A 9,328-nucleotide genomic window follows, 5' to 3' on the forward strand; every position below is an offset into this window, starting at 1 on the left:
ACACAGAGAGAGAGAGAGGCAGAGACATAGGCAGAGGGAGAAGCAGGCTCCATGCACTGGGAGCCTGATGTGGGATTCGATCCTGGGTCTCCAGGATCGCGCCCTGGGCCAAAGGCAGGCGCCAAACCGTTGCGCCACCCAGGGATCCCTGACTTCAGATTTCTTAACAGCAATGCTGGATTTAAGATGATAGTTGCATAATATTTTTCGAGTATTACAGAGAAAGAACTTTCAACCTAGATTTTGATTTCTGGCTGATTTATCAGGTATTTAAAGGATCAGGTTTCTCACATAGAGCCCGTCTTTGAAAACGTCATTAGAGGAAACACTCCAACAAGAAAAGAAATAAATACAGGTGTGCTCAACAATAGTAGGAGAGATTCAATCACTTGTTTAAATCATTTTTGTCTAAGTAAATGCCTTGCGGTGCCAGCAATGCACAGCCCGGGTACATACATATAAGCTGCAGCCGTGACAAAGCCGGTGGGAGTCCTACCAAGTGGATGGAAAGGGCATTGACCCCATCAAGGTCACCTCTCTGAGGACAGAGGGGAAGACACAGGAGCTGTCCAGAGAACTGATCTTAGTTTTGGACTTACAAGGCTTGTCTAAAACCAATGTGTGGGCAACCTGGGTGGCTCAGGGGTTTAGTGCCGCCTTCGGCCCAGGGCGTGATCCTGGAGTCCCAGGATCGAGTCCCACGTCAGGTTCCCTATACAGAGCCTGCTTCTCCTTCTGCCTGTGTCTCTGCCTCTCTCTGTGTGTGTCTCTCGGAAATAAATAAATAAAATCTTTAAAAAATAAAAATAAAACCAATGTGCTGTGCCTCAAGCTATTGATTCTTGGGTATTAAATTTACAGGTAACAATTCCCAACCTTCCAGGGATGGGATGGAGGATTAATCAGAGAGAGGGTGGGTGTTAAACAAAGGTCGGAGTCCAGGGCCGGCGAAGTTGATCTTTACCTGTGTTATTTACATGTCAAAGGTTCAGGTATTAAATTAACAGGAAACTACGAAAACCTTAAAAAAAAAGGCGGGAGGCCAAGATTATTTTTTCCTCCTCTCTGTCCACACCCTTGAACATATCATTAAAAAACAGGCTTTTTCTGATTTATCTGTTTTTCAGTGAAGATGCAAAGTGCAACTGGGGTTTCTGAAACTATTTACTTCCCTGGGGTCCCGCAAGCAGAACTTGGTGGGAAGAGTTATGGGAAAGTGCTGATTTGAAAAAGAAGGAGTGATCTTGGTCTGGTTTTGGGTGGTACCTCCTTTGTCCTCCTCTCTGTCTCTCTTGCAGTCCTTCCTTCCTCCCTCCCCCTCTCCTCCTCCCTCCTCCATCTCCCCTGCACCTCCCTCCCCTCCTCTTCTCCCTTGCCCTGCCCAGTCACTTTTTTTCCCTTCCCCATCCGTCTTTCTTAACATCTTTCCTTGCTCTCCCTTCTCCCCTGTTTTCAGAGCTATGAGGATGGTGGGACCTGGGGAGAGTGTATGGGCTTCTGAGGAAGCCCGATAGGGAGAGAAAGATCTTACATGTGAGGAAGACCATGAAAAGGGTTAGGAAGTTGGGGGAGTCCCCAGGACCCAGAGGCAGGGGCAGGAGGAGGTTTCGAGACTTGGGTCTGATAGTGGAGCACCACCTGTGCTGTGTCCTGGCTGTGGGATGACCATGAGGGGACCACTGGACCAGGACTTCATTTCCTTGTTGTCAAGGTGGAACATCTTCCTTTCTTCCCTTCTAGGTTCTTTGGCTGTTAATTAAATTAACATAAGACAGATTAACAGGAGCAAATGCATTTAATTACATCTATACTGCCACCCCACAAAGACGTAAGACTCAAAGGCAGTGGGACAGTTGAGGCTCACATGCCATCCTGAGCTAAGGAAGGGGGGCACTTGGGTGGCTCAGTGGTTGAGCATCTGCCTTTGGCTTAGGTCATGATCCCGGGGTCCTGGGATCGAGTCCCACATCGGGCTCCCCTTAGAGAGCCTCCTTCTGCCTCTGCCTATGTCTCTGCCTCTCTCTGTGTGTCTCTCATGAATAAATAGATAAAATCTTAAAAGGAAAAAAAAAAAGGAATGGACAGGGGCCTGGGGCTCCAGAGGGAGGAGGACAAATCACAGGAAGATGAGAAGAGCAGATGTTTGGTAATCAGATATTGGTGTGGCCATGCAGGTAAGTCTCTCTGACTAAAAAAAAAAAAAAAAAAAAAAAATCACTGGTAACAGCTCTCTCTCTCTCCCTATCTCAATTCTTCTAGTCCATTAAAGAAGTAAAAAGCCTGAGCCTTTTGGGTCTTGATTGCTTTCCCCTCAAATAATCTACATGCCAAAGTGGCACATTTCTGAGTGATGTATTCTGCTGCCTTTCATTGCCCACCGGGCCAGGACTGGTTCCTGGTACTGGGAATGCAGATCTCCGTGGCAGCTGGTGTTCTTATGAGGTTCAGGCATCTCAGTTTCATCTGAGCTTTAGGTAAATGAAGGTCTAATGGAGGTCTGTTAAGACGGCCAGGCAGAAAGGCCCTAGCTCTAATCCCTACTATACCCTTGCTGGGCCCAGGATGGGTTCCTGGTGTCAGGAGAGGTGGGCAGGCCCTCCAGGGTACAGCTGCACTGGCTGAGGCAGTTGGGCAGGCAGGCAGTCCTCCATCTGCAGAAATGTGCCCTGAGCCTGTGCTTGAGCATCTGACCCCATCACCTGCCCCCCACCCCCCCGCAAGGGGCGCACGTGGGAGACCTGGGAGTAACAGATAAAAGAGCATCCAGGCAAAGGCAGGGACACCAGCCAGCTCTGCCTGGCATCCAGGAGCAGGTGACAAGCTCACCTGAGCATTGCCAGCATGTCTGAAGCTTCAGCCCAGAGTGTTGGTGAAATGCAGCTTCAGCAGGCAACCCTGGCGAGGCTGTCTGCACCTGCTGCCCTGGCCTTGGCCTCAAGGTGACTTCATGAGGATCTGCTGGCATCTGAGCCTCAGGCACAGAAGGGAGGGAAACAGCAGCTGACCCAGGCTGCAATAACATAGGGTGACCTCAAATCCACTCAACTTGGTCCTCCTTTAAAATTTCCCTGTCCAGGTCAAATTAGAGTGTGAGCATGAGTCTCCCAAGACCCAGCCTTGCAGGAGAATGGCACTGGCAGAGAGTGGCCAGGAAGTGGTCTCTAAGAGCTGAGTGGGGCCTTTGCCTCTCCGAGGATCCGAATATTCACTCAAGGTGGCACCTTGATTGTCAGGCCTCTTGAGGTTAGAGTGGATCAGAAGAGGGTTATCACAGGATAACCTTTCCTCAGCCAGGGCTCAGCACGCACACCCCTTGACAGACGATCAAGTAGCACATCGGCTGTGCCCATGGGGTGGACCTGAGGGGCAGTGCTCACCATGGACTCCCTGCCCTGTACCTATAAGTCTCATCTGTATACTCTCTGCCACCCCTTAGTCCCTTAGAGAGGCTGATGAGATACAGAAAGAATGTGTGTTTTGGGGATGCGTGCAGTGGGTGACTTCATGATCATTCTTCAGAGGACGCCCACCTGGTGTAGGACAAAGTAACTATTAAATATTAACCTTATGATAACATTATTTGCTCAAACCAGCTCCTGGCCAGCATGTCTCCTGCCCAGAGAGATTAATGGAAGATTCAGTCAGGATGGGTCTGGTCTGGTAAGTGCCCCAAAATGCAGGGTTTCGTTGCCAGACCTGTATGTTGAATGTGGCTTCCCAGGTCAGAAAGCTTCTGGGATTACTGGCTTCAAGGCTGCTCAGCTTCCCATTCTCAGGTTGTGCTGGGCAAAGGCCAGGGGGCCTCTAGCAGTAGCCACTAGCCACTGGTGACTATTGAGCACTTGCCATGTGGCTAGTGTGACCGAGGCACTGTATTTAAATTTTTATTTAATTTTAATTAATTCTAAGTTAAATTTAAATAGCCCCAGATAGCCAGTAGCTATCATATTGGGGAGCACAGATCTAGAAGCTATGCTACCGTTCCCTTACAAGGATGATTTCTGTGCCTTCACTGACAATTTTGTTTAGGTTCGTTTTCAACTGGACAGTGACAGGACAAGGGTACTGGCTGTGACAGACATTAGTTAGTTCCCTCCTTACTGCCACTCCATGCTCACTGAGCCCTGATTTTTTCTTTCTTTCTTTCTTTCTTTCTTTCTTTCTTTCTTTCTTTCTTTCTTTCTTCTTTCTTTCTTTCTTTCTCTCTCTCTCTCTTTCTCTCTCTCTCTCTCTCTCTTTCTCTTTCTTTCTTTCTTTCTTTCTTTCTTTCTTTCTTTCTTTCTCTCTCTTTCTTTCTTTCTTTCTTTCTTTCTTTCTTTCTTTCTTTCTTTCTTTCTTTTTTTATATAGAGGGCCAGGGGTTGAATCACTAGTAAATTAAGCCACCTATGACACTCCTGCCTCTCTTTGTTGGTGATTGGTCTTGGAGTGGGTATGTGACTCAATTCTAGCCAATTCAACACAAGAGGAAGTCTCCTGGAGAGACTTCTGGGAAAGATTTTCTTGCCTGACTAGGGAAGGTGCCTTTTTAGATCATCATCTTCCTTCTTGTTCAGGACAGTGTGGTGTGGATTTGATATTTGGACCTGCAGCAGCTATCTTGCCACGATGAGGGAAAGGCCCAGGAATCAATATCTTTCTACGAATTGTTGATAATATTTGGGGAAACTCAGTGAACCCGTGAACCATGAGAGCATCTGAGGCACCTCACCAAGTCTAAGCACAATGTCATCAATGCAGTGAACCAGCATGATGCCCTGTAGGGCAGCGAGATGGTCAAGGCCCATCCAGCACAAAGTCTAGAAGCAAAATGGAGGAGACTTGCTGCTGTTCATTCCCTCCCCATGCTTCTGATCAGAGAGGAGAGTTATGTAGGATGGTAAGAGGTGTCATCCCCCCATACACACACCCACACACACACACACGCACATGCACACACACATGCACACACACGCACACCCCTTAAACTCATTCACAGTGATACTAATAGCTATGTTCCCTTCTGGGCTTTGATTTCCCTTCAAGTTTACTGTTTGTTGGGGAGGGAGACTCCTGGGGCTTCTCCTTTGCCCTTCCCGTCATAATAGCCCTTACTTTTGGGTCACAGAACCAATGTGTGGATTCTGCTTAGGTTTAGGATATCTATTCCAAGCTTACACTGAGGCACTGGAGAAGTAACAGGTTCAGGATTCCAGCAGTCCTCCTATGAGCAGGACTCCCACCAAATCTCCATTTATCACTCAGCCTGGCAGTGTTCTGGTTCCCCTAGGATTACTGTTGGTCTGCGCTGTATCCCAAAACCCCTGAAAGTTCTGGTTCATTCCTTTCCCCAGGGCACAGTTTCCCTGACATGTGGTCAAATCCCCTGTAGGAAAAGCAGGAGCAAGATAAGCAAAATACATTTTTGATGTTATTACTTTTTTTTTTCCAAGGGGGACCCAGTCTCCATTCAGTTCAAGGGGCTGTGAACTGACATATCAGAGAAGCCACCCTGGGACCTTCTGCTGAAATCAGAGACTGTTTCGATGGCAGTATCCTCCCCAAAACAGTCTGCCCGGTATGCTGGCTTTGGCATTATTGCTGCTGGCCCCTCAGGATTATGCTGTTAAACTCTTTTTTTTTTTTTTTAATTGTTGTGTGTGTTGTTGTTGTTGTTTTTTAATTGAAGGTCCCTTACTGGTCCTGTTTCCATGAGTGCCAAGACCAAGGGAAAAGGGGAGGGGACCAGGCAGCGCAAGGAAGGGTCATCTCCACAACATTCCATTTATACACAGAACTAAACAGACAAGCACAGAGTCACTATTGCGGTTAGAAGTTGGCAGCATGGGAAAAGGGAGGAACAGGTGGGGAACTGGGGTGTCATTAAAAAAATACAGGCTCCCCCCAAACTGGGGTGCCTGGGGGGAACTTGGTCTGCTTCAACCCAAGAGGAATCAGAAGATCAAAAATGGTTTGAGAAAGACAGAACTGTCAGGGATAGAGGGAGGAGGAAGGTCCAGGGGGTGAGGGGGCTGTTTGGCAACTGGGGTGAAGGGATTGCCCTCCTGCTGCTGGGATCCCCCCAGCTCCTTCAGTCTGGCAGGAAGGGGGCAGGCTACAAGCCCCATGGGCAGGTCTGGAGCTGCCAGATGCTCCAGGCAGGGGGCTGGAGGGGGCTCACAAAGGCTTGCCCTCCAGAGAGATGACGGCACTGCCCCCCAGTTTCTCTGCCAGGGTGCAGCGGTCCTTGACCTCCCCATAACAGTTTGCTTGTAATTAATGCTTGATCCCAGTCAGCTTTTTCTTGATGGCATCCTTGGAGCTGGCATAAATATTTTGCTCTTAAGGGGTGTAGACTTGGGTGCTCAGAAGATAAACACCAGGTCCTCCTTCTTGCTCTCCCTGGTCTCATAGGTTGCGTCATAGAGGGCATAGCGGCAGTCCTTGTCTGGTAGATAGCATCTTGACAAAGGTGGCGTAGGGGTCATCTCTAGTCTGGCCCACATCACCGACCAGGATCTCCTTGCCCTCCTCGAGGATGATGTTCTTCTTGTCCTCGCTCAGGCAGAAAAGCACTGCTTTCTTGCGCTTCTTCACCTCTTCTGGTGTTGAAGACTTATGCACCTTCATGTCATTAAACACTGATGACACCGTCAGAAACCGTCATGCCAGAGGCCGTGTTTCTGGAAGCGAAAGGGAGATAGCAAAAAGGGTCAGAAGAGATGAGAGCCACTGCAGGTGCTGGTGGGATCTGACTGAACCCATGCTGTTAAACTCTTAACTCTGGTGCAGCCACTGTATTACCTGGCTGACCACAGGACCTTTGCATCACTCCTTCACAATTCAAAGTCCTTAGCAGGAGTACCTAATTGGCTAAGTTTATGTTACATGACAATGTCCTAGTTATAAAGAAGCTGAATGAGAGAGTAATTGATTCACCTTTGACTTCCACAGAGAGGAATAGAGGCTGGGCTGCCAAAATATTGGTGATTTTTATCTTTGCTCATTGCTTATCTATGTAGTTGGGTCTCTCTCTCTCTCTCTCTCTCTCTCTCTCTCTCTCCTTAAAGATTTTATTTATTTATTCATGAGAGACATGGAGAGAGAGGCAGAGACATAGGTGGAGGGAGAAGCAGGCTCCATGCAGGGAGCCCCGTGTGGGGCTCAATCCTGGATCGTGCCCTGAGCTGAAGGCAGATGCTTAACTGCTGAGCCACCCAGGGGCCCTTCTCTCTTTCTTCTTTATTGAGGTATGGTCGACATGTAACATACTAGTTTCAGGTATACAACATAATAATTCAACATTTGTATATATTTCAAACTAATAATTCTAGTTAATATCAGTTACCATACATAGTTACAATTATTTTCTACAATGAACATTTATTATATGCATAATTTTAAAAAGGAGTCTGTCATTTTGCATATTTTTGACTCAGCCTGTTCCAAAGTTATAATTATTATACATGTTTGGTGTGGGGGGGAGCATTAAAAATAGTTCTTGGACCCGAAAAGATCTGGAACACTAGCTTTAGAATTTGAGGTGTTTGTCGTTTATATGTGAGGGTGAAACCAAAGTGGTCCTGCCTGGTCCTGCCTAGCCCCCCTCTGTGGGGGGACATCTGGAGATCTCTGTTTAGGCTCCTTGACTTAAAGAAGAGGTTGTTAACTGTGCCCTCAGCTCAGCTGCCTGTTTAAACATGAGGTCTGCACTTAACTGGCAACACAGAACATTAAGGGTCCTTGTCATATCAGAGCCGCAACCTCAAACTCACTCTTGTTTGATACTTAGCAAACATTTGGTTGAATTAAACAACATTTAGGAAGACTTGTCTGAATGGGAGTCACACATTCAGTCATGCATAAGGGCTCTAGCCCTTGTTAGCATTTATTTGGGATTGAATATTACATCTTGGATGATCACATGCTCTCTGCCCTGAGGTGCCTGGGATTGTTTTGTTTGAACCTACACGGAGTCATGCCGTAGACTTAAAGAAGGGCAGCTGTTGATGCCAACCCTATGGCACTCATTGTTTTATTTATAATAAGGATATTTTTAGGGCCTTGTTCTCTGTATTACAAAGCCCCCTCCCCTTTTTTTGAGATTTTATTTATTTGTTCATGAGAGACATAGAGAGAGAGAGAGAGAAAGGCAGAGAGAGAAGCAGATTCCATGCAGGGAGCCCGTTGTGGGACTTGATCCCCAGACACCAGGATTACCTCTGGGCCGAAGGCAGGTGCTCAACTGCTGAGCTACCCAGGCATTCCTATGAAGGCCCATTGTATGAAAGCATATAGAAGAAATTCCTTTCTGGTCTTGGAATTAAGCACCTGATTTGTTTATATCTAATGAACATTGTGAGTAATATGGCTGGCCTTGTTTCTTCCTTTGAGTGGGCTGCAAGGAAGCTCAGAGTCAAATCATGGCCCATATCTAGCAAGTGTAGAGGATTTTCATGATAAACATTTTATGTATTAATCTTATCTCTCGCTCCACGTTATTTCACCTAATCTAATTTTCCCTTCTTACTAATGACTTAAAAAGAAAAAAAGATTATTTAAGAGAGAGAGAGAGAGCCTGCATATGAATGGAGGGGAGGGGCAAAGAGAGAGGAAGATGTGGGCTCCTCACTCTGCAAGAGCATGATGAGATGTGGGCTTGGTCCCAAGACCCTGAGATCCTGACCTGATCCATAGGCAGATGCTTAATCAACTGAGCCACCCAGCACCCCTTTCCTGTGATTTTTTTTTTAAGTATTTTATTGAAACATTTTGTAAGCAAGCTTAAATGTTTTTTCTTTATTTTTTAGTCAGAGAAAGGTAAAAACAAAGATACATATAAAATATTTATAGTGTTATATTTTCACTTGGATCCTTGTACTGAACTCTGTGATATCCTCTAATCTGGGAAGCTCAGGGATTTTATTGGGTTTGTAGTTTTCATTTCAGTCTTTGAGAATAATCATTTTGTCACCACTCCTGTGATCACTGTGGTGGAAAGAATTTTCATCCTTTTGCATTCTTGCTAAACTCCTCTTCTTCCACCTGATGTTTACTTAATATCTAACACAATCATTATGAACTTCTCTTTATTCTGTGAGTAGTGGAATGGGATTCAGAAACTCATGTCCTCATTAAGTTTTATAATCCTCTAACAAGAATTCCAAGCATTTTGAGTCTTTAGAATTTTTTTTTCTTTTTTCTTTGCTATAGATCTGGGACAAATGAACACCCAAAGTCACTGGTTTGTCTTTCTTGAGGCAAACTTGAGAAGACCAATCTGTAGTCAAGGAAATGCTAACTCTCTCAGCCACCAACACATATAACAAAAACCTAAAAACAGTGTGTTT

General features: G+C 46.2%; 1 pseudogene; it reads right to left on the reverse strand.

The window, feature by feature from the left end:
• Nucleotides 1-6,126: 6,126 nt before the first annotated feature.
• On the reverse strand, nucleotides 6,127-6,648 carry LOC129493839 (cofilin-1-like; annotated as a pseudogene).
• Nucleotides 6,649-9,328: the final 2,680 nt, after the last annotated feature.

This window comes from Nyctereutes procyonoides, unplaced genomic scaffold (genome assembly GCF_905146905.1).
Source record: "Nyctereutes procyonoides isolate TBG_1078 unplaced genomic scaffold, NYPRO_anot_genome, whole genome shotgun sequence".
In the NCBI taxonomy this organism is placed as follows: Eukaryota; Metazoa; Chordata; class Mammalia; order Carnivora; family Canidae; genus Nyctereutes; species Nyctereutes procyonoides.